Source organism: Carassius carassius, unplaced genomic scaffold (assembly GCF_963082965.1).
Source record: "Carassius carassius unplaced genomic scaffold, fCarCar2.1 SCAFFOLD_57, whole genome shotgun sequence".
Taxonomy (NCBI): Eukaryota; Metazoa; Chordata; class Actinopteri; order Cypriniformes; family Cyprinidae; genus Carassius; species Carassius carassius.
This window is the reverse complement of record NW_026775196.1, coordinates 527501-550000: the sequence shown is the minus strand read 5'-3', so window position 1 is coordinate 550000 and position 22500 is coordinate 527501. Positions and strand designations below refer to the sequence as shown.

Here is a 22500-nt window from a genome sequence, read left to right as displayed (position 1 = left end):
TTCCAAAAAGCTTTCAGCACCTGGTATTCCCAGGCGGTTTCCCATCCAAGTACTAAACAGGCATAGCCAGGTATGGCCGTAAGCGAAGGCTGCTGAAGAGAGAGGGCTATTTAAAGATCAGCCACTCTAATCTCCAGTTCAATATATAAGTAGGGAAGAAAACCCAAAAGCTTACAGCACCTGGTATTATTCTCAGGCAGTCTCCCATCCAAGTAATAACCAGAACCAAACATTCTAAGATTCAGAGATCTGGCATTGACTCTTTTTTTTTTTTCAAGATTATTACATAACTAATGAAAATTTTCCAAAAAGCTTACAGCACCTGGTATTCCCAGGCGGTCTCCCATCCAAGTACTAACCAGGCCCAAACCTGCTTAGCTTCCGAGAGCAGACGAGATCGGGCATAGCCAGGTTGGTATGGCCGTAAGCGAAAGCTGCTGCAAAGAGAGGGCTAATTAAAGATCAGCCACTGTAATCTCCAGTTCATTATATAAGTTCGGAATAAAACCCAAAAGCTTACAGCACCTGGTATTCCCAGGCGGTCTCCCATCCAAGTACTAACCAGGCCCAAACCTGCTTAGCTTCCGAGATCAGACGAGATCGGGCATAGCCAGGTTGGTATGGCCGTAAGCGAAAGCTGCTGCAAAGAGAGGGCTAATTAAAGATCAGCCACTGTAATCTCCAGTACATTATATAAATAGGGACGAAAACCCTAAAGCTTACAGCACATGGCAATCCCAGGCTTTCTCCCATCCAAGTAGTAACCAGAACCAAACATGCTAAGATTCAGACATCGGGCATTGACTCTTTTTTTTTTTTTTTTTTGTTTTTTTGCACGATTATTATATAATTAGTGAAAAAATTCCAAAAAGTAAAAAAATTTGAAAAATTTCCAAAAAGCTTTCAGCACCTGGTATTCCCAGGCGGTTTCCCATCCAAGTACTAAACAGGCATAGCCAGGTATGGCCGTAAGCGAAGGCTGCTGAAGAGAGAGGGCTATTTAAAGATCAGCCACTCTAATCTCCAGTTCAATATATAAGTAGGGAAGAAAACCCAAAAGCTTACAGCACCTGGTATTATTCTCAGGCATTCTCCCATCCAAGTAATAACCAGAACCAAACATTCTAAGATTCAGAGATCTGGCATTGACTCTTTTTTTTTTTTCAAGATTATTACATAACTAATGAAAATTTTCCAAAAAGCTTACAGCACCTGGTATTCCCAGGCGGTCTCCCATCCAAGTACTAACCAGGCCCAAACCTGCTTAGCTTCCGAGAGCAGACGAGATCGGGCATAGCCAGGTTGGTATGGCCGTAAGCGAAAGCTGCTGCAAAGAGAGGGCTAATTAAAGATCAGCCACTGTAATCTCCAGTTCATTATATAAGTTCGGAATAAAACCCAAAAGCTTACAGCACCTGGTATTCCCAGGCGGTCTCCCATCCAAGTACTAACCAGGCCCAAACCTGCTTAGCTTCCGAGATCAGACGAGATCGGGCATAGCCAGGTTGGTATGGCCGTAAGCGAAAGCTGCTGCAAAGAGAGGGCTAATTAAAGATCAGCCACTGTAATCTCCAGTACATTATATAAATAGGGACGAAAACCCTAAAGCTTACAGCACCTGGCAATCCCAGGCAGTCTCCCATCCAAGTAGTAACCAGAACCAAACATGCTAAGATTCAGACATCGGGCATTGACTCTTTTTTTTTTTTTTTGCACGATTATTATATAATTAGTGAAAAAATTCCAAAAAGTAAAAAAATTTGAAAAATTTCCAAAAAGCTTTCAGCACCTGGTATTCCCAGGCGGTTTCCAATCCAAGTACTAAACAGGCATAGCCAGGTATGGCCGTAAGCGAAGGCTGCTGCAGAGAGAGGGCTATTTAAAGATCAGCCACTCTAATCTCCAGTTCAATATATAAGTAGGGAAGAAAACCCAAAAGCTTACAGCACCTGGTATTATTCTCAGGCAGTCTCCCATCCAAGTAATAACCAGAACCAAACATTCTAAGATTCAGAGATCTGGCATTGACTCTTTTTTTTTTTTTTTCAAGATTATTACATAACTAATGAAAATTTTCCAAAAAGCTTACAGCACCTGGTATTCCCAGGCGGTCTCCCATCCAAGTACTAACCAAGCCCAAACCTGCTTAGCTTCCGAGATCAGACGAGATCAGGCATAGCCAGGTTGGTATGGCCGTAAGCGAAACCTGCTGCAAAGAGAGGGCTATTTAAAGATCAGACACTCTAATCTCCAGTTCATTATATAAGTTCGGAATAAAACACAAAAGCTTACAGCACCTGGTATTCCCAGGCGGTCTCCCATCCAAGTACTAACCAGGCCCAAACCTGCTTAGCTTCCGAGATCAGACGAGATCGGGCATAGCCAGGTTGGTATGGCCGTAAGCGAAAGCTGCTGCAAAGAGAGGGCTAATTAAAGATCAGCCACTGTAATCTCCAGTTCATTATATAAGTTCGGAATAAAACCCAAAAGCTTACAGCACCTGGTATTCCCAGGCGGTCTCCCATCCAAGTACTAACCAGGCCCAAACCTGCTTAGCTTCCGAGATCAGACGAGATCGGGCATAGCCAGGTTGGTATGGCCGTAAGCGAAAGCTGCTGCAAAGAGAGGGCTAATTAAAGATCAGCCACTGTAATCTCCAGTACATTATATAAATAGGGACGAAAACCCTAAAGCTTACAGCACCTGGCAATCCCAGGCAGTCTCCCATCCAAGTAGTAACCAGAACCAAACATGCTAAGATTCAGACATCGGGCATTGACCCTTTTTTTTTTTTTTTTTTTTTTTTTTGCACGATTATTATATAATTAGTGAAAAAATTCCAAAAAGTAAAAAAAATTGAAAAATTTCCAAAAAGCTTTCAGCACCTGGTATTCCCAGGCGGTTTCCCATCCAAGTACTAAACAGGCATAGCCAGGTATGGCCGTAAGCAAAGGCTGCTGAAGAGAGAGGGCTATTTAAAGATCAGCCACTCTAATCTCCAGTTCAATATATAAGTAGGGAAGAAAACCCAAAAGCTTACAGCACCTGGTATTATTCTCAGGCAGTCTCCCATCCAAGTAATAACCAGAACCAAACATTCTAAGATTCAGAGATCTGGCATTGACTCTTTTTTTTTTTTTTTCAAGATTATTACATAACTAATGAAAATTTTCCAAAAAGCTTACAGCACCTGGTATTCCCAGGCGGTCTCCCATCCAAGTACTAACCAAGCCCAAACCTGCTTAGCTTCCGAGATCAGACGAGATCAGGCATAGCCAGGTTGGTATGGCCGTAAGCGAAACCTGCTGCAAAGAGAGGGCTATTTAAAGATCAGACACTCTAATCTCCAGTTCATTATATAAGTTCGGAATAAAACCCAAAAGCTTACAGCACCTGGTATTCCCAGGCGGTCTCCCATCCATGTACTAACCAGGCCTAAACCTGCTTAGCTTCCGAGATCAGACGAGATCGGGCATAGCCAGGTTGGTATGGCCGTAAGCGAAAGCTGCTGCAAAGAGAGGGCTAATTAAAGATCAGCCACTGTAATCTCCAGTACATTATATAAATAGGGACGAAAACCCTAAAGCTTACAGCACCTGGCAATCCCAGGCTTTCTCCCATCCAAGTAGTAACCAGAACCAAACATGCTAAGATTCAGACATCGGGCATTGACTCTTTTTTTTTTTTTTTTTTTTTTTTTTTGCACGATTATTATATAATTAGTGAAAAAATTCCAAAAAGTAAAAAAATTTGAAAAATTTCCAAAAAGCTTTCAGCACCTGGTATTCCCAGGCGGTTTCCCATCCAAGTACTAAACAGGCATAGCCAGGTATGGCCGTAAGCGAAGGCTGCTGAAGAGAGAGGGCTATTTAAAGATCAGCCACTCTAATCTCCAGTTCAATATATAAGTAGGGAAGAAAACCCAAAAGCTTACAGCACCTGGTATTATTCTCAGGCAGTCTCCCATCCAAGTAATAACCAGAACCAAACATTCTAAGATTCAGAGATCTGGCATTGACTCTTTTTTTTTTTTCAAGATTATTACATAACTAATGAAAATTTTCCAAAAAGCTTACAGCACCTGGTATTCCCAGGCGGTCTCCCATCCAAGTACTAACCAGGCCCAAACCTGCTTAGCTTCCGAGAGCAGACGAGATCGGGCATAGCCAGGTTGGTATGGCCGTAAGCGAAAGCTGCTGCAAAGAGAGGGCTAATTAAAGATCAGCCACTGTAATCTCCAGTTCATTATATAAGTTCGGAATAAAACCCAAAAGCTTACAGCACCTGGTATTCCCAGGCGGTCTCCCATCCAAGTACTAACCAGGCCCAAACCTGCTTAGCTTCCGAGATCAGACGAGATCGGGCATAGCCAGGTTGGTATGGCCGTAAGCGAAAGCTGCTGCAAAGAGAGGGCTAATTAAAGATCAGCCACTGTAATCTCCAGTACATTATATAAATAGGGACGAAAACCCTAAAGCTTACAGCACCTGGCAATCCCAGGCTTTCTCCCATCCAAGTAGTAACCAGAACCAAACATGCTAAGATTCAGACATCGGGCATTGACTCTTTTTTTTTTTTTTTTTTTTTTTTTGCACGATTATTATATAATTAGTGAAAAAATTCCAAAAAGTAAAAAAATTTGAAAAATTTCCAAAAAGCTTTCAGCACCTGGTATTCCCAGGCGGTTTCCCATCCAAGTACTAAACAGGCATAGCCAGGTATGGCCGTAAGCGAAGGCTGCTGAAGAGAGAGGGCTATTTAAAGATCAGCCACTCTAATCTCCAGTTCAATATATAAGTAGGGAAGAAAACCCAAAAGCTTACAGCACCTGGTATTATTCTCAGGCAGTCTCCCATCCAAGTAATAACCAGAACCAAACATTCTAAGATTCAGAGATCTGGCATTGACTCTTTTTTTTTTTTCAAGATTATTACATAACTAATGAAAATTTTCCAAAAAGCTTACAGCACCTGGTATTCCCAGGCGGTCTCCCATCCAAGTACTAACCAGGCCCAAACCTGCTTAGCTTCCGGAACAGACGAGATCGGGCATAGCCAGGTTGGTATGGCCGTAAGCGAAAGCTGCTGCAAAGAGAGGGCTAATTAAAGATCAGCCACTGTAATCTCCAGTTCATTATATAAGTTCGGAATAAAACCCAAAAGCTTACAGCACCTGGTATTCCCAGGCGGTCTCCCATCCAAGTACTAACCAGGCCCAAACCTGCTTAGCTTCCGAGATCAGACGAGATCGGGCATAGCCAGGTTGGTATGGCCGTAAGCGAAAGCTGCTGCAAAGAGAGGGCTAATTAAAGATCAGCCACTGTAATCTCCAGTACATTATATAAATAGGGACGAAAACCCTAAAGCTTACAGCACCTGGCAATCCCAGGCTTTCTCCCATACAAGTAGTAACCAGAACCAAACATGCTAAGATTCAGACATCGGGCATTGACTCTTTTTTTTTTTTTTTTGCACGATTATTATATAATTAGTGAAAAAATTCCAAAAAGTAAAAAAAATTGAAAAATTTCCAAAAACCCAAAAGCTTACAGCACCTGGTATTCCCAGGCGGTCTCCCATCCAAGTACTAACCAGGCCCAAACCTGCTTAGCTTCCGAGATCAGACGAGATCGGGCATAGCCAGGTTGGTATGGCCGTAAGCGAAAGCTGCTGCAAAGAGAGGGCTAATTAAAGATCAGCCACTGTAATCTCCAGTACATTATATAAATAGGGCCAAAATCCCTAAAGCTTACAGCACCTGGCAATCCCAGGCTTTCTCCCATCCAAGTAGTAACCAGAACCAAACATGCTAAGATTCAGACATCGGGCATTGACTCTTTTTTTTTTTTTTTTTTTTTTTTTGCACGATTATTATATAATTAGTGAAAAAATTCCAAAAAGTAAAAAAATTTGAAAAATTTCCAAAAAGCTTTCAGCACCTGGTATTCCCAGGCGGTTTCCCATCCAAGTACTAAACAGGCATAGCCAGGTATGGCCGTAAGCGAAGGCTGCTGAAGAGAGAGGGCTATTTAAAGATCAGCCACTCTAATCTCCAGTTCAATATATAAGTAGGGAAGAAAACCCAAAAGCTTACAGCACCTGGTATTATTCTCAGGCAGTCTCCCATCCAAGTAATAACCAGAACCAAACATTCTAAGATTCAGAGATCTGGCATTGACTCTTTTTTTTTTTTCAAGATTATTACATAACTAATGAAAATTTTCCAAAAAGCTTACAGCACCTGGTATTCCCAGGCGGTCTCCCATCCAAGTACTAACCAGGCCCAAACCTGCTTAGCTTCCGAGATCAGACGAGATCGGGCATAGCCAGGTTGGTATGGCCGTAAGCGAAAGCTGCTGCAAAGAGAGGGCTAATTAAAGATCAGCCACTGTAATCTCCAGTTCATTATATAAGTTCGGAATAAAACCCAAAAGCTTACAGCACCTGGTATTCCCAGGCGGTCTCCCATCCAAGTACTAACCAGGCCCAAACCTGCTTAGCTTCCGAGATCAGACGAGATCGGGCATAGCCAGGTTGGTATGGCCGTAAGCGAAAGCTGCTTCAAAGAGAGGGCTAATTAAAGATCAGCCACTGTAATCTCCAGTACATTATATAAATAGGGACGAAAACCCTAAAGCTTACAGCACCTGGCAATCCCAGGCAGTCTCCCATCCAAGTAGTAACCAGAACCAAACATGCTAAGATTCAGACATCGGGCATTGACTCTTTTTTTTTTTTTTTGCACGATTATTATATAATTAGTGAAAAAATTCCAAAAAGTAAAAAAATTTGAAAAATTTCCAAAAAGCTTTCAGCACCTGGTATTCCCAGGCGGTTTCCAATCCAAGTACTAAACAGGCATAGCCAGGTATGGCCGTAAGCGAAGGCTGCTGCAGAGAGAGGGCTATTTAAAGATCAGCCACTCTAATCTCCAGTTCAATATATAAGTAGGGAAGAAAACCCAAAAGCTTACAGCACCTGGTATTATTCTCAGGCAGTCTCCCATCCAAGTAATAACCAGAACCAAACATTCTAAGATTCAGAGATCTGGCATTGACTCTTTTTTTTTTTTTTTCAAGATTATTACATAACTAATGAAAATTTTCCAAAAAGCTTACAGCACCTGGTATTCCCAGGCGGTCTCCCATCCAAGTACTAACCAAGCCCAAACCTGCTTAGCTTCCGAGATCAGACGAGATCAGGCATAGCCAGGTTGGTATGGCCGTAAGCGAAACCTGCTGCAAAGAGAGGGCTATTTAAAGATCAGACACTCTAATCTCCAGTTCATTATATAAGTTCGGAATAAAACACAAAAGCTTACAGCACCTGGTATTCCCAGGCGGTCTCCCATCCAAGTACTAACCAGGCCCAAACCTGCTTAGCTTCCGAGATCAGACGAGATCGGGCATAGCTTTTTTTTTTTTTTTAATTTTTTTTTTTTTTAATCATACAATTTCATTCATCTCATAATCAAACTAACATCGTCATTGAAGTTTGTTGCTGAAGGAATAAAATTCACATTACATAACAATATGTCATCTTAATCATCTTCTCCTGGCATGTAAAAATGCTTTTGTTTAAAGATACATATAACATAATTTGTGAAAATTTTATAAAAATCCGCCATCTGGTTTTCCAATTTAAAATAATTGTATAACATTTCTACATAACTTTCAACCATTTGTTTAAAAAGCACCCATAAGTTTAAAATACAATCTCTGTTTCTGGCTACATTTCTCCTTTTCAATATTGCTTTTTTTGCCAAGATTAAAAACAAATTCACAAGTTTCTTATTTTCTTTGTTCTCTGTCATTCCCAGCATAAAAAACCTTTTCCAGTCAGTCACCTCTTCATTTTCTCTTAATTCTTTGACAATTTCTTTCAGTTCATTAAAAAATGGGTTAAGTTTTCCACATAATAAAAACAAATGTAAAATACCTTCATCTTCTTTTTTACAGACTTTACATTGAGCATTTGTTGCCTTCTGCATTATACACAATCTCATTTCTGTATAGATCACATTTTGTCTGATAAAATAGTCTAAACATTCTAAATCTACATCCAACCATTTCCATGTTCTATTCTTCCAAATGTCTTTTTCTTCGATTTCATTAAAATGCCTTAACCAAATCTGGTTGGCAACAGGTTTTTTAAAAACTCTATTTATAAAAAACTCATAGAACATTTTCACAGTACACAAATTAAAATCCACCCTCTTTTCTTTAAATTTTAAAAACACCAACATTTTATTTTCTCGTTCTCCCTTCTTTTTAATCTCATCTAGCCATTGCCTTGGGATTGCTTTCTTGACATCTTCATACTGTTTTTTTAAAACCATGACATTAAAATCCTCCTTCTCCTCCTCCATTGCATCTTTAATCACTTGGAGTGGTAAAAATCCCTCTTTCACCTCCCATAAAACATCTCTCACTTTTACGATCCCCACTTTTAGCCACTTCTTAAAATAGATATCTCGCTCGTGTATCTTTATTTTGTCATTTAAAAACAGAGGCTGATTTAAAATCGCTTCCCTCCCCTCCGGATTAAAATCCACCTCTGTTAAAAAAAGCCTCCAAGCATTTAAAACCTCTTTATAAAACTGTGGTATCCCCTCCATCATCCAACTTTTCAACTTCATCCATAAAATGTTTTCCCCAAGGTTAAAATTCCCACATTTATTTAAATAAAAACCCATCAATTTCTTCCATTCATCTCTCTTCTTATCATCCAAATATTTCTTAACCACTTTTACCCTCATGCTTTTCATCTTCTGTTCCACATCGACTAAACCCATCCCTCCCTCTTCTGGTTTTCCTATCAGCGTATTGTACGCTATCCTTGGAGGCTTTTTTTCCCATAAAAATTCTAAAATACTCTTTTTTATTCTCTTAAAAACCCAGTTTGGCAATGGCATCACATGTAATTTGTACCACATTTTTGATAACATTAACATGTTTACAATTAAAATTTTTCCTTTCAAATTAAAAACCTGTTTCTCCAAAAAATCAGTCTCCTATCCATCCCTCCCAATGTCTCATCCCACATATTATCAACAGTTTCCTTCTCATTCTTTGCTAACCCCGCTCCTAAAATCCTCATTTCTTGTACCTCTAGGAATTTAACAACCCCCGTTAAAACCTCTGACCTTCCGAACTTCATATATACTGTTTTTTCTTCATTTATTTTTGCACCTGATCCCTCACAATAGCATTTCATTTTTTCCATTACTTCTTTAACACTTTCTATATTTTCAACAATAATTGTGGTATCATCCGCATACTGGAATATTTTAGTCAGTTCCTCTTTTTCTTCTAGTTTTATTCCCTTTATTTTTTTCTCTCTGTTTATTAAAAGCCCTAATGGTTCAGCCACCAAAGAATATAACTTCGCTGACAGTGGACACCCTTGTCTTATAGACCTTAAAACTTTAAAAGGTTCCGTTAAAAAACCATTACATTTAACTTTTGTTAAAATATCGCTGTATAAAACTGAGATCCATTTTATAAAATTCTCTCCAAAACCAAATTGTTTTAAAACCGCCAATAAAAACCCATGCTCCACTCTGTCAAAAGCCTTCTCGAAATCCATGCTTATTATATATGCCTCCTTTCCTTTTTCTTTTATGTACCCCATTATATCTCTTATGCTACTCGTGATATCTGCTATGTCCCTCCCCTTTACTCCATATGCCTGGTTAGTCTCTATTATGTTTGGCATAATATTTTTTAATCTGTTCGCTAAAACCCTGGCTAAAATTTTAAAATCTGTGTTTAACATTGTAATGGGCCTAAAATTCCTCAGTTCCGCTTTGTCTCCTTTTCTCTTGTAGATTATTTTCATTAAGCCTAAGCCCATTCTTGGGTGTACTCTTTCTTTTTTAAAAACCTCTTCATAGACTTCTTTTAAAATCGGGCTTACTTTTTCTTTAAAAACCTTATAAAACTCACTTCCAATACCATCTATTCCTGGGCTTTTCTTCACACTTAGCTGATTTATTGCTTGTATAATTTCCTCAGTTGTTATTCCCTTATCACATTCCTTTTTATCTCCCTCACCGACTTTTCGTGTTATCTGTTGTAACAAAATGTTCCTTTTTTCCTCATCCCCTTCCTCTGATCTAAAAAGTTCTTCATAATATGTGCTTATTTCCTTTAAAATTCCCTCCGTGCTTAAAACAACTTGTCCTTCCTTATTCCTAAGTTCTTTAATTATTCCCGCCTTCGCCCTGCTTTTCTCAAGGTTAAAAAAGAATCTACTACATTTTTCCCCTTCTACTGTATATTTAGCTTTACTTCTTAACGTTGCCCCTTTATATTTTCCTTCTTCGATTTTCCTCAACTTTTCCTCCACTTCAATTACTCTTTGCACGTTTACTTCATTTTTATTTAACTCCTCTCTTAACGTCTTTCTTATTTCTTGTTCCTTTGTTCTTTTTACCTTTTGTAACAATTTACAGTAATTCATTACATATTTCTTTATGTCATATTTCATGTTTTCCCACCATTGCCTTTTATCTTCTATGTACATCAAGTCTTTTTTCCCCTCATCTAATTTATTTTCTATCTCTTTTTTAAAACTCTCTTCCTTTAAAACTTCAGTGTTTAAAATCCATACCCCTGGTCCCCTCATTTCCTTTTTAAAATCCATTCTCATTTGCACCATTTTGTGATCACTTAAAGTCATTTCTTTATAAAACACTCCATCAATAAAACATTCCAAATTCCTAGTACTTAAAAAGTAGTCTATTCTAGTTTGACACATAAAATTCCCTACCAGCTGTCTTCTTGAAAATTCCCTCTTTTTCCCATTTCTTTCTCTCCACACATCAATCATGTTCTTCTCCTCCATCAATGAAATTAACTCCTTTCTTCCCCCATCCGATTTAAAAACCATTCCGTTAGCCATATCCATTTTACTAAAAACAGTGTTAAAATCCCCCGCAATTATTACCCTCTTCCATTTTTCCATTAATTCAGCTATTACATTAAAATATTTTTTCTTTTCTATTTCTTCATTTGGAGCATGTACGTTTACTAAAATAAAATCATCTTCATCCATCTTAATTTCTACAGCCATGCATTTTCCTTTTGTATCATTATACATTTGCTTTGACCTGATACCTCTATCGTTTCTTATTAACATCGCAACTCCTCCTCCTATTTTTCCCTCAGCATTATTAAAAAATAATTCCCCTTCCCATCTTTTTTTAAAATCCTCCATTACACTCTCTTTCCAGTTTGTTTCTTGCAATAAAATCACATCTTCATCCCTGCACAGTTCCTTGACTTTTTCAAATTTCACACCATTGATTAACCCTCTTGCATTAAAAGTAACAATTTTCAACACAATTAAAAAAGATAAAAAGACAAACTTTAGCATCATAATTTCGTTATCCTACTTCCTCCCCCTCTTTTGCACTTCTTCCACAGTCTTGTTTCACCTCATTACTTTGTTTACACATTTTATTTTTAGCTTTTTCTAAATTGGGTATTACCTTAACTTTTCTTCTTCTTTTATTGGATGTACTTGCAGTGCTGTCTCCGCCCATGTTTTCACTGTCTTTGTTATTTCTGTCCGTCTCACCGATCCATTCAGTCTCTTCTGGCTCTTCCGTTTCTGCTTTTCCAACCTCATTTAACTCCATCTGTACCTCCATTTCCACAATGTCCTGTGTTAACTCAGTCTTTTCAATCTCATTTTCATTGTCCTTGCTTACATTGTCCTCTCTTTGCATTTCTCCGGTGTCTTCCCTTTGCTCCTCTTCATTGTCTGTCTCATGCATCTGCCCACTCCCCCTCTCTTCTCCATTTTGCTGGTCTCCATACCAGCACTCGCATTTGTCCAGTACACAATTGCAGTCTGGACACATCACCACCTTACAGTCCCTCGCGAAGTGGCCTGTTTCCGAGCATTTAAAACATTTAAAGTCTGGACAGTCCTTCATCACATGATCAGGGCTCATACACAACCTGCAGGTTCTCACCTGCTTGCTATGTATCACTCTATAGTATTGTGGACCATCTTCCATTTCAATTCGAGTACTGTAGGGCAAGGAGGCCACTTCTTTTGGGAACTGTACCTTAAGGAACCTCGTTCCATCTTCTATGTTGGTGCCGGTATAAAATCTTCTTCTTATCTGAGAGACAGGAGTTACCCCCCATCCCTCCAGCTTCTGTAGAATCTCTGCATCATCCAGGTAAGCGGGCAGATGCATGAAAGAGACAACAAATTCTCTGTTATTCAATTTCTTAATTTCACATAGTTTTCCTTTAATCATCAATCCTTCGCTCAGATTTTCAATATCTTCTTCCTTTTCAAACGTAATTTCGTACTCCTTCATCATTTTGGGTCTTACAGCTAATATTTTTGTCACATCCAACTTATCTTTCAGCGCTTGTATTATGTCTTCTGCTTTTCCTTCGTGCACTTCAGTCAAATCCACTACTACTGTAGCTTCTTTGGTGTAGGTTCTTTTAAATCTCCTTTCAGGTCCATCCTTTTCTCGTTGAGTTTTTTCCAGTCCGTTTGTCATTTGTCGCCGTGTTCCTCGTGCCAAGTCCATGTCTGTTGCCGTAGTTCCATCCATTTTTCAAAAATAAATAAAACAAAAAACGAAAAAAAACAACAAAAAACAAAAAACAAAATGATCCCTCCCAAACAGCTATGCTGTTGGGAGGACAAGTAACAAAAATAACCAAAAATTTAAACAAAAACAATTATTAAGACTCAAATAACCAAAAAACAAAAAAAAACACAAACAATTTTGGGTGAACCTTCTTCACCCTTCTATAGCCACCTCACTTCCTGTTTCTCACTAGCTCTCTAGCGCCCTCAGGTTGGTATGGCCGTAAGCGAAAGCTGCTGCAAAGAGAGGGCTAATTAAAGATCAGCCACTGTAATCTCCAGTACATTATATAAATAGGGATGAAAACCCTAAAGCTTACAGCACCTGGCAATCCCAGGCGGTCTCCCATCCAAGTAGTAACCAGAACCAAACATGCTAAGATTCAGACATCGGGCATTGACTCTTTTTTTTTTTTTTTTTTTTTTTGCACGATTATTATATAATTAGTGAAAAAATTCAAAAAAGTAAAAAAATTTGAAAAATTTCCAAAAAGCTTTCAGCACCTGGTATTCCCAGGCGGTTTCCCATCCAAGTACTAACCAGGCCCAAACCTGCTTAGCTTCCGAGATCAGACGAGATCGGGCATAGCCAGGTTGGTATGGCCGTAAGCGAAAGCTGCTGCAAAGAGAGGGCTAATTAAAGATCAGCCACTGTAATCTCCAGTACATTATATAAATAGGGACGAAAACCCTAAAGCTTACAGCACCTGGCAATCCCAGGCAGTCTCCCATCCAAGTAGTAACCAGAACCAAACATGCTAAGATTCAGACATCGGGCATTGACTCTTTTTTTTTTTTTTTGCACGATTATTATATAATTAGTGAAAAAATTCCAAAAAGTAAAAATATTTGAAAAATTTCCAAAAAGCTTTCAGCACCTGGTATTCCCAGGCGGTTTCCAATCCAAGTACTAAACAGGCATAGCCAGGTATGGCCGTAAGCGAAGGCTGCTGCAGAGAGAGGGCTATTTAAAGATCAGCCACTCTAATCTCCAGTTCAATATATAAGTAGGGAAGAAAACCCAAAAGCTTACAGCACCTGGTATTATTCTCAGGCAGTCTCCCATCCAAGTAATAACCAGAACCAAACATTCTAAGATTCAGAGATCTGGCATTGACTCTTTTTTTTTTTTTCAAGATTATTACATAACTAATGAAAATTTTCCAAAAAGCTTACAGCACCTGGTATTCCCAGGCGGTCTCCCATCCAAGTACTAACCAAGCCCAAACCTGCTTAGCTTCCGAGATCAGACGAGATCAGGCATAGCCAGGTTGGTATGGCCGTAAGCGAAACCTGCTGCAAAGAGAGGGCTATTTAAAGATCAGACACTCTAATCTCCAGTTCATTATATAAGTTCGGAATGAAACCCAAAAGCTTACAGCACCTGGTATTCCCAGGCGGTCTCCCATCCAAGTACTAACCAGGCCCAAACCTGCTTAGCTTCCGAGATCAGACGAGATCGGGCATAGCCAGGTTGGTATGGCCGTAAGCGAAAGCTGCTGCAAAGAGAGGGCTAATTAAAGATCAGCCACTGTAATCTCCAGTACATTATATAAATAGGGATGAAAACCCTAAAGCTTACAGCACCTGGCAATCCCAGGCGGTCTCCCATCCAAGTAGTAACCAGAACCAAACATGCTAAGATTCAGACATCGGGCATTGACTCTTTTTTTTTTTTTTTTTTTTTTTGCACGATTATTATATAATTAGTGAAAAAATTCAAAAAAGTAAAAAAATTTGAAAAATTTCCAAAAAGCTTTCAGCACCTGGTATTCCCAGGCGGTTTCCCATCCAAGTACTAAACAGGCATAGCCAGGTATGGCCGTAAGCGAAGGCTGCTGCAGAGAGAGGGCTATTTAAAGATCAGCCACTCTAATCTCCAGTTCAATATATAAGTAGGGAAGAAAACCCAAAAGCTTACAGCACCTGGTATTATTCTCAGGCAGTCTCCCATCCAAGTAATAACCAGAACCAAACATTCTAAGATTCAGAGATCTGGCATTGACTCTTTTTTTTTTTCAAGATTATTACATAACTAATGAAAATTTTCCAAAAAGCTTACAGCACCTGGTATTCCCAGGCGGTCTCCCATCCAAGTACTAACCAGGCCCAAACCTGCTTAGCTTCCGAGATCAGACGAGATCGGGCATAGCCAGGTTGGTATGGCCGTAAGCGAAAGCTGCTGCAAAGAGAGGGCTAATTAAAGATCAGCCACTGTAATCTCCAGTACATTATATAAATAGGGACGAAAACCCTAAAGCTTACAGCACCTGGCAATCCCAGGCAGTCTCCCATCCAAGTAGTAACCAGAACCAAACATGCTAAGATTCAGACATCGGGCATTGACTCTTTTTTTTTTTTTTTGCACGATTATTATATAATTAGTGAAAAAATTCCAAAAAGTAAAAATATTTGAAAAATTTCCAAAAAGCTTTCAGCACCTGGTATTCCCAGGCGGTTTCCAATCCAAGTACTAAACAGGCATAGCCAGGTATGGCCGTAAGCGAAGGCTGCTGCAGAGAGAGGGCTATTTAAAGATCAGCCACTCTAATCTCCAGTTCAATATATAAGTAGGGAAGAAAACCCAAAAGCTTACAGCACCTGGTATTATTCTCAGGCAGTCTCCCATCCAAGTAATAACCAGAACCAAACATTCTAAGATTCAGAGATCTGGCATTGACTCTTTTTTTTTTTTTCAAGATTATTACATAACTAATGAAAATTTTCCAAAAAGCTTACAGCACCTGGTATTCCCAGGCGGTCTCCCATCCAAGTACTAACCAAGCCCAAACCTGCTTAGCTTCCGAGATCAGACGAGATCAGGCATAGCCAGGTTGGTATGGCCGTAAGCGAAACCTGCTGCAAAGAGAGGGCTATTTAAAGATCAGACACTCTAATCTCCAGTTCATTATATAAGTTCGGAATGAAACCCAAAAGCTTACAGCACCTGGTATTCCCAGGCGGTCTCCCATCCAAGTACTAACCAGGCCCAAACCTGCTTAGCTTCCGAGATCAGACGAGATCGGGCATAGCCAGGTTGGTATGGCCGTAAGCGAAAGCTGCTGCAAAGAGAGGGCTAATTAAAGATCAGCCACTGTAATCTCCAGTACATTATATAAATAGGGATGAAAACCCTAAAGCTTACAGCACCTGGCAATCCCAGGCGGTCTCCCATCCAAGTAGTAACCAGAACCAAACATGCTAAGATTCAGACATCGGGCATTGACTCTTTTTTTTTTTTTTTTTTTTTTTGCACGATTATTATATAATTAGTGAAAAAATTCAAAAAAGTAAAAAAATTTGAAAAATTTCCAAAAAGCTTTCAGCACCTGGTATTCCCAGGCGGTTTCCCATCCAAGTACTAAACAGGCATAGCCAGGTATGGCCGTAAGCGAAGGCTGCTGCAGAGAGAGGGCTATTTAAAGATCAGCCACTCTAATCTCCAGTTCAATATATAAGTAGGGAAGAAAACCCAAAAGCTTACAGCACCTGGTATTATTCTCAGGCAGTCTCCCATCCAAGTAATAACCAGAACCAAACATTCTAAGATTCAGAGATCTGGCATTGACTCTTTTTTTTTTTCAAGATTATTACATAACTAATGAAAATTTTCCAAAAAGCTTACAGCACCTGGTATTCCCAGGCGGTCTCCCATCCAAGTACTAACCAGGCCCAAACCTGCTTAGCTTCCGAGATCAGACGAGATCGGGCATAGCCAGGTTGGTATGGCCGTAAGCGAAAGCTGCTGCAAAGAGAGGGCTAATTAAAGATCAGCCACTGTAATCTCCAGTACATTATATAAATAGGGACGAAAACCCTAAAGCTTACAGCACCTGGCAATCCCAGGCGGTCTCCCATCCAAGTAGTAACCAGAACCAAACATGCTAAGATTCAGACATCGGGCATTGACTCTTTTTTTTTTTTTTCAAGATTATTACATAACTAAAGAAAATTTTCCAAAAAGCTTACAGCACCTGGTATTCCCAGGCGGTCTCCCATCCAAGTACTAACCAAGCCCAAACCTGCTTAGCTTCCAAGATCAGATGAGATCAGGCATAGCCTTTTTTTTTTTTTTTTTTTTTTTTTTTTTTTTTTTTTTTTTTTTTATTAAGAAATTTCAATCAATAAAATACAATAGATTAAACGCAATCAACAGAAAATACAGAACATTGCCTTTACACATCCCTACATTACACATCTTTCCTTTACATAGATAATTTAAAAATCTCCTTCACTTCCTGGCAGCTTCCACATTAAATCATTTAAAACACAATAAACTTTTGGGGTAAAAACATCATAAAAAGAGTCTAACATATTTACACCTTTAAAGTACACATACAGTCTTTCAGTATATAATTCTGTTTTTCTTTTAAACATCCTCCAAACATCCAACACAATTTTTTCCTTTTTAGCCACAGTTCTTCTGTCCCATATTGCACTTTTCATTAGCATTACACACAGATTAATGAAACTTTTGTTTTGAAACTTTTTTTCCCAACCAAACATCACAACTCTGTTCCATTCCATTCCATTTTCATCCCACTCCTCAGTCACATCTTTAATTAAACATTTACATTTCCTTAAAAAGTCCTTTAGCTCTCTACAATGTAAAAACATATGTAAAATCCCCTCTTCCTCTTCCTGGCACACTTTACACAGAGCATTTTCTTCCATTCCTATTTTATTTAAAATAACATCAGTAAAAACCACTTTATGCCTTATAAAATACTCCAAACATTCCAATTTTGTTTCCACACATTTCCCCGTCATGTTTCTCCATATACACTCTTTTTTTAAATCTTTGAATTTCTGCACCCAGTAACCATTTGCAATCGGCTCTTTAAAAACATCATCTCTAAAAGCACAATAAATCATTTTCACAGTACATTCCTTAAAATCATACAGTTTTCCCCCTAATTTCACATGAATACATTTCTCTTTTGGCTCTCCTTCCATACTTTTTATTCTTTTTATCCACTCTTTAGGTATTGCATTTTTAATGATTTCATATTTATTTTTTATTACTTGTTCACTGTAATCCTCTTTTGCCTCCTCCATTGCATCTACAATAAATTGTGTTGGTAAAAACCCTTCTTTAAATTCATACAAAACATCTCTCACTCTTGTTATCCCCACTTCCATCCATTTCTTTAAAAAAATTCCTTTGTCTTGTTTTAAAATGTTTTGGTTTAAAAACAGAGGTTGATTTAAAATGTTTTCTCTCCCATGTGGATCATACTCAAGTCTATCTAAAAATTTTCCCCAGGCACTAAACATTTCCCTATAAAACTCTGGTAAGCACTCTGTCATCCAATTCTTTGTTTTCATCCATAAAATCCCATCCCCCATGTTAAAATCCCCACATTTGTTTAAAAAATATTCCATTGTTTTTTTCCATGCAGTTTTGTGACCATCATCTAGATATTTTTTTACTATTTTAATTCTTAAGCTATTTTTTCTCTGTTCAACATCAATTAATCCCATCCCTCCTTTCCCTATTTCTCCTATTAATGTACTATATGCAATTCTTGACGGTTTACTATTCCATAAAAAATCTAAAAAACATTTTTTCAACCTTGTCTCCACCCACATTGGCATAGCAGTCACATATAAAACATACCACAATTTTGACACCATTAACACATTTAAAATTAAAACCTTCCCTTTTAAACTTAATGTCCTCAATTTCCAAAAATTTAACCTTCTTTCAATACCTCCTACTATTTCTTCCCACATTTTTTCTTTAACATTCCTTTCTTCTTTTCCCATTAGAACACCTAAAATCCTTATTTCTTTTGTTTCTTTAAAATGAAAATACTCTGTTAAAACAGTCACTCCTCCAAATCTCATATATATAGTTTTTTCTTCATTTATCTTACCTCCTGATCCCCTACAAAACATCTGTACTACTTCCATTACTTTATTAACACTCTCTATATCTTTAACTATTATTGTCGTATCATCTGCATATTGAAATATTTTTTCATTTCCCCCACTTCCTTCAATGTTTATCCCTCTTATGTCTTCGTCTATTTTAATAGCTAATCCCAATGGTTCTGCAACTAAAGAATATAAAAGCGCTGATAATGGACATCCTTGTCTTATTGATCTAGTAATTTTAAAACATTCAGTTAAAAAACCATTACACTGTATTCTTGTTATTGCTCCCCTATATAAAATTGTAATCCACTTGATAAAATTTTCCCCAAACCCGTACCTTCTTAAAATTCCAAATAAATATTCATGCTCCACTCTATCAAAAGCCTTTTCGAAATCCAAACTAATAACATATCCTTTTTTGTTTTTTTCTTTCATATATCTTATTCTATCTATTATACTTAAAGTTGTGTCCGCTATATCTTTCCCTTTAACTCCATACACTTGATTTGTTTCAATTATGGTTGGCATTACCTCTTTCAATCTGTTGGCTAAAACTTTTGTTAAAATTTTCAGATCTGTATTCAACATTGTAATTGGTCTATAATTTTTTAAGTCTACTTTATCTCCTTTTCTTTTATATATCAACTTTAATAATCCCATCCCCATTCTCTGATTCATTTCTTCTTTTTTAAAGATCTCTTCATATACTTCTTTTAAAATACTGGTTAAAAAATCTTTAAAAACAATATAAAATTCACTCCCCAAACCATCTATACCTGGACTTTTATTTTTGTTTAATTCACTTATTGCTCTTTTTATCTCTTCTTCTCTTATCTCTTCATCACACTCTTTTTTGTCTACTTCTCCTACTGTTGTTTTTATTTGCTTAAGTAACTCCAATTTCTCTTCTTCCTTCAACCCCTCAGTACTAAACAGGTTCTCATAATATGCTTTTACTTCTTTTAATATTTCCTCATTTGTTTCCACCACTACACCATTTTTTCCTCTTATTTCTTTAATCATTCCAGCTTTCCCTCGTATTTTTTCTAGATCAAAGAAAAATTTTGTACATTTTTCTCCCTCCACAGTATATTTAGCTTTACTTCTTAGTCTTGCTCCTTCATATTTTTTCTCTTCCATTTCTTTCAATATTCCCTCCAATTCTTTTATTTTTTGTATATCTTTCCCATTCTCATTTAATTCCTTTTCCAATTTTTCTCTTATTTCTCTCTCCTTCTTCCTCTTACATATCTGTATTAATTTGCAATACTTTATTGTGAATTTTTTAACTAAATATTTAACATTTTCCCACCATATCCTTTTATCTTCACTGTACATTTCATTCTCCTTTTCTTTTTCAATAATTTCTTTAATACTTAAAACATACTCCTCATTCTTCAAAACCTCTACATTTAACACCCATACACCCGGCCCTCTTTTCACTGAACTCCAGTCTACTTGCAAAAAAATTGGTTTATGGTCACTTAAGCTTGATTCTTCATATTTAATGTTACCGATATATCCTTCAATGTTCCTTGTACACAAAATAAAATCAATCCTTGTCTTACACATAAAATTCCCTACTAATTGCCTCCTTGAATATTCTTTCTTTTTTTCATTTCTTTCTCTCCATACATCAATCATATTATTTGCTTCCATTAATAGTTTCAGTTCTTTTCTTCCTTTATCATTTTTAAAAACCATTCCCTCACCCATTTCTAATTTACTGAAAACGGTATTAAAATCACCCATCATAATAACTTCTTTATGCTTTTTTAAAAAATCTCTTAATACATTAAAATATTCCTTCTTTTCATTCTCTACAGTCGGTGCATGAATATTAACTACAATAACTTTTTTCTCCTCATACTCCATTTCAACCGCAATACATTTCCCATCTACGTCATTATATATTGTTTTACATGATACCCCACAGTTTTCTTTTATTAAAATCGCAACTCCTCTTCCAAGCCTCCCATCACCATTGTTATATAAAATCTCTCCGCTCCACCTTTTCCTTATTTCAGTCATGTACTCTTCCCTCCAGTTAGTTTCTTGTAATAAAATCACATCCTCTCCTTTACACATTTCTTTCACCTTTTCAAATTTACCCATGTCCATCAATCCCCTTGCATTAAAAGGAACACAACTTAAAACCATTAAAATAAATAAAAATAAATACATAAAAACCATTATTTTCCATCTTCTCCCTCCAGCCCTCTTAACACTTCATATCTGTTTACACTTTTTACTCGGCCCCTTGTCATTAACTTTTTTCTTGCATTTTCCACATTTGGTTTTACCTTTAATGTTCTTCTTCTACTTTGTCCTCTCTCCCCTCTGTCTTTTCCCATGTTGTCCATCCTTGTTTCTTCTTCACTGTCCATTTCTTTGTTTTGATCATACATTCCCTGTTCATCCCTCTCCACATTATCCAAAAGATTTTTAAAACTGTCAGATATTTCCATTTCTGTCCATTGGGTATTCTGTTCTGCTGTTTGTTCCTCATCCATATCATTCTTTTTTCCTTCTTCTTCTTCCTCTTGGTTTCCTGTTCCTCCTTCTGTTTCCTTTTGTGATAATCCTTCATCCCCTTGTCCTTCATCAATATCTCCTTCCTCTTCAGTGTTTCCTTCATGCACCTGTCCGTCCACCCGATGCTCCAGACCTCCTTCCTCTCCCTCCATCCAACACTCACACTTGTTTAAAATCTTTTGACACTCCGGGCATCTGACCGCATTGCAATCCCTTGCGAAATGTCCCCTTTCCTCGCACTTGTGACACTTAAATTCAGGGCATTCTTTGAGCAGATGATCCGGGCTCATGCACAGCTTACAGGTCTTCACCTGGTGGCTGTGCATCACCCTAAAGTACTGCGGCCCTTCTGCTGTTTCCAGCTTTGTGCTGTAGGGCAATGATGCCACCTCCTTGGGGAATCTCACTTTTAAAAACCTTGTTCCATCCTCTATTTCAGTGCCCGGGTAGCATCTTCTTTTTAATTTTGAAATGGGATTAACTCCCCATCCCTCCAATTTTCTAAAAATGTCTTTATCATCAAGGTAGACGGGCAGGTGCATGAAGGAAACAACATAATCTCTATTTTGCAGTTTCTTTATCTCACAGTTAACTCCTTTAATTAACAATCCCTCAGTCAGTTCATCACATGTTTCTTCTTTCTCCATTGTCAGTTCATATTCCTTTCCTTGTCTTGGCCTTAGTGCTAAAATTTTACCATATCCACATTTTTCCGTCACCGCTTTAATAATATCCACAGCTCTCACCTCATTTACGTTCTCGACATTCACAATCACAGTTGCCTCCTTTAAGTATTTCCTTTCACCAATTTTATCTCTTGCATCTTGTTTTTTACCGTGTCCTGCTCGTTGTCGATACTCCACTCCAGGATCATTTGCCATGCGTGTCTCTCCAGCCAGTCCAGGGTCATTTGCCATACGTGTCTCTCCAAGCAGTCCAGTGTCGTTTGCCATACGTGTCTCTCCAGCCAGTCCAGTTTCGTTTGCCATACGTGTCTCTCCAGCCATTCCAGTGTCGTTTGCCATGCGTGTCTCTCCAGCCAGTCCAGTGTCGTTTGCCAATAATCCGTCCATTGTACAAAAATTAAACAATAAATTAACCACCCTCCAGCCAGCAAGATGCTGCTGTTAGGTGGTTTAAAACAGAAAAAACACAAAAAATAAACTAAAGTCCAAAAACAACTCACAAAACAAACACTGACAGAAAAATCAAAATGGAGGAGAGCCTTCCTCTCCCAACTGCAGCCAACACTTCCTGTAGCTCTCTAGCGCCCTCAGGTTGGTATGGCCGTAAGCGAAAGCTGCTGCAAAGAGAGGGCTATTTAAAGATCAGACACTCTAATCTCCAGTTCATTATATAAGTTCGGAATAAAACCCAAAAGCTTACAGCACCTTGTATTCCCAGGCGGTCTCCCATCCAAGTACTAACCAGGCCCAAACCTGCTTAGCTTCCGAGATCAGAC

The 22500-nt window shown here is 38.1% G+C and overlaps 25 non-coding genes across 25 annotated transcripts in view; all 25 read right to left on the bottom strand.

Annotated features, from left to right (window-relative positions):
* Positions 1-310: 310 nt before the first annotated feature.
* LOC132137935 (5S ribosomal RNA) lies at positions 311-429 on the bottom strand. Its single transcript, XR_009432252.1, has one exon. It is a non-coding gene; the product is annotated as a 5S ribosomal RNA (ribosomal RNA).
* An 84-nt stretch (positions 430-513) lies between these two features.
* Positions 514-632, bottom strand: LOC132139074 (5S ribosomal RNA). The gene has a single exon (XR_009433309.1). It is a non-coding gene; the product is annotated as a 5S ribosomal RNA (ribosomal RNA).
* A 568-nt stretch (positions 633-1200) lies between these two features.
* On the bottom strand, positions 1201-1319 carry LOC132137934 (5S ribosomal RNA). Its single transcript, XR_009432251.1, has one exon. It is a non-coding gene; the product is annotated as a 5S ribosomal RNA (ribosomal RNA).
* Positions 1320-1403: 84 nt separating this feature from the next.
* Positions 1404-1522, bottom strand: LOC132139073 (5S ribosomal RNA). Its single transcript, XR_009433308.1, has one exon. It is a non-coding gene; the product is annotated as a 5S ribosomal RNA (ribosomal RNA).
* Positions 1523-2082: 560 nt separating this feature from the next.
* LOC132138087 (5S ribosomal RNA) lies at positions 2083-2201 on the bottom strand. Its single transcript, XR_009432395.1, has one exon. It is a non-coding gene; the product is annotated as a 5S ribosomal RNA (ribosomal RNA).
* An 84-nt stretch (positions 2202-2285) lies between these two features.
* Positions 2286-2404, bottom strand: LOC132139072 (5S ribosomal RNA). The gene has a single exon (XR_009433307.1). It is a non-coding gene; the product is annotated as a 5S ribosomal RNA (ribosomal RNA).
* An 84-nt stretch (positions 2405-2488) lies between these two features.
* On the bottom strand, positions 2489-2607 carry LOC132139071 (5S ribosomal RNA). Its single transcript, XR_009433306.1, has one exon. It is a non-coding gene; the product is annotated as a 5S ribosomal RNA (ribosomal RNA).
* A 571-nt stretch (positions 2608-3178) lies between these two features.
* On the bottom strand, positions 3179-3297 carry LOC132138086 (5S ribosomal RNA). The gene has a single exon (XR_009432394.1). It is a non-coding gene; the product is annotated as a 5S ribosomal RNA (ribosomal RNA).
* Positions 3298-3381: 84 nt separating this feature from the next.
* On the bottom strand, positions 3382-3500 carry LOC132138614 (5S ribosomal RNA). Its single transcript, XR_009432900.1, has one exon. It is a non-coding gene; the product is annotated as a 5S ribosomal RNA (ribosomal RNA).
* Positions 3501-4069: 569 nt separating this feature from the next.
* Positions 4070-4188, bottom strand: LOC132137931 (5S ribosomal RNA). Its single transcript, XR_009432249.1, has one exon. It is a non-coding gene; the product is annotated as a 5S ribosomal RNA (ribosomal RNA).
* An 84-nt stretch (positions 4189-4272) lies between these two features.
* On the bottom strand, positions 4273-4391 carry LOC132139070 (5S ribosomal RNA). The gene has a single exon (XR_009433305.1). It is a non-coding gene; the product is annotated as a 5S ribosomal RNA (ribosomal RNA).
* A 567-nt stretch (positions 4392-4958) lies between these two features.
* On the bottom strand, positions 4959-5076 carry LOC132138944 (5S ribosomal RNA). Its single transcript, XR_009433218.1, has one exon. It is a non-coding gene; the product is annotated as a 5S ribosomal RNA (ribosomal RNA).
* An 84-nt stretch (positions 5077-5160) lies between these two features.
* Positions 5161-5279, bottom strand: LOC132139069 (5S ribosomal RNA). The gene has a single exon (XR_009433304.1). It is a non-coding gene; the product is annotated as a 5S ribosomal RNA (ribosomal RNA).
* Positions 5280-5542: 263 nt separating this feature from the next.
* On the bottom strand, positions 5543-5661 carry LOC132139068 (5S ribosomal RNA). The gene has a single exon (XR_009433303.1). It is a non-coding gene; the product is annotated as a 5S ribosomal RNA (ribosomal RNA).
* A 567-nt stretch (positions 5662-6228) lies between these two features.
* Positions 6229-6347, bottom strand: LOC132139066 (5S ribosomal RNA). The gene has a single exon (XR_009433301.1). It is a non-coding gene; the product is annotated as a 5S ribosomal RNA (ribosomal RNA).
* An 84-nt stretch (positions 6348-6431) lies between these two features.
* On the bottom strand, positions 6432-6550 carry LOC132139065 (5S ribosomal RNA). The gene has a single exon (XR_009433300.1). It is a non-coding gene; the product is annotated as a 5S ribosomal RNA (ribosomal RNA).
* A 560-nt stretch (positions 6551-7110) lies between these two features.
* On the bottom strand, positions 7111-7229 carry LOC132138085 (5S ribosomal RNA). Its single transcript, XR_009432393.1, has one exon. It is a non-coding gene; the product is annotated as a 5S ribosomal RNA (ribosomal RNA).
* Positions 7230-13115: 5886 nt separating this feature from the next.
* Positions 13116-13234, bottom strand: LOC132138474 (5S ribosomal RNA). Its single transcript, XR_009432764.1, has one exon. It is a non-coding gene; the product is annotated as a 5S ribosomal RNA (ribosomal RNA).
* Positions 13235-13792: 558 nt separating this feature from the next.
* Positions 13793-13911, bottom strand: LOC132138084 (5S ribosomal RNA). Its single transcript, XR_009432392.1, has one exon. It is a non-coding gene; the product is annotated as a 5S ribosomal RNA (ribosomal RNA).
* Positions 13912-13995: 84 nt separating this feature from the next.
* Positions 13996-14114, bottom strand: LOC132139064 (5S ribosomal RNA). Its single transcript, XR_009433299.1, has one exon. It is a non-coding gene; the product is annotated as a 5S ribosomal RNA (ribosomal RNA).
* Positions 14115-14678: 564 nt separating this feature from the next.
* On the bottom strand, positions 14679-14797 carry LOC132139063 (5S ribosomal RNA). Its single transcript, XR_009433298.1, has one exon. It is a non-coding gene; the product is annotated as a 5S ribosomal RNA (ribosomal RNA).
* Positions 14798-15355: 558 nt separating this feature from the next.
* On the bottom strand, positions 15356-15474 carry LOC132138082 (5S ribosomal RNA). Its single transcript, XR_009432391.1, has one exon. It is a non-coding gene; the product is annotated as a 5S ribosomal RNA (ribosomal RNA).
* An 84-nt stretch (positions 15475-15558) lies between these two features.
* LOC132139062 (5S ribosomal RNA) lies at positions 15559-15677 on the bottom strand. The gene has a single exon (XR_009433297.1). It is a non-coding gene; the product is annotated as a 5S ribosomal RNA (ribosomal RNA).
* A 564-nt stretch (positions 15678-16241) lies between these two features.
* LOC132139061 (5S ribosomal RNA) lies at positions 16242-16360 on the bottom strand. Its single transcript, XR_009433296.1, has one exon. It is a non-coding gene; the product is annotated as a 5S ribosomal RNA (ribosomal RNA).
* A 6057-nt stretch (positions 16361-22417) lies between these two features.
* The window catches only part of LOC132138709 (5S ribosomal RNA), a 119-nt gene continuing 36 nt past the window's right edge, over positions 22418-22500 (bottom strand). The window contains exon 1 of the ribosomal RNA XR_009432992.1: positions 22418-22500. This exon is cut by the window's right edge and continues 36 nt beyond it. This is a non-coding gene — a ribosomal RNA (5S ribosomal RNA).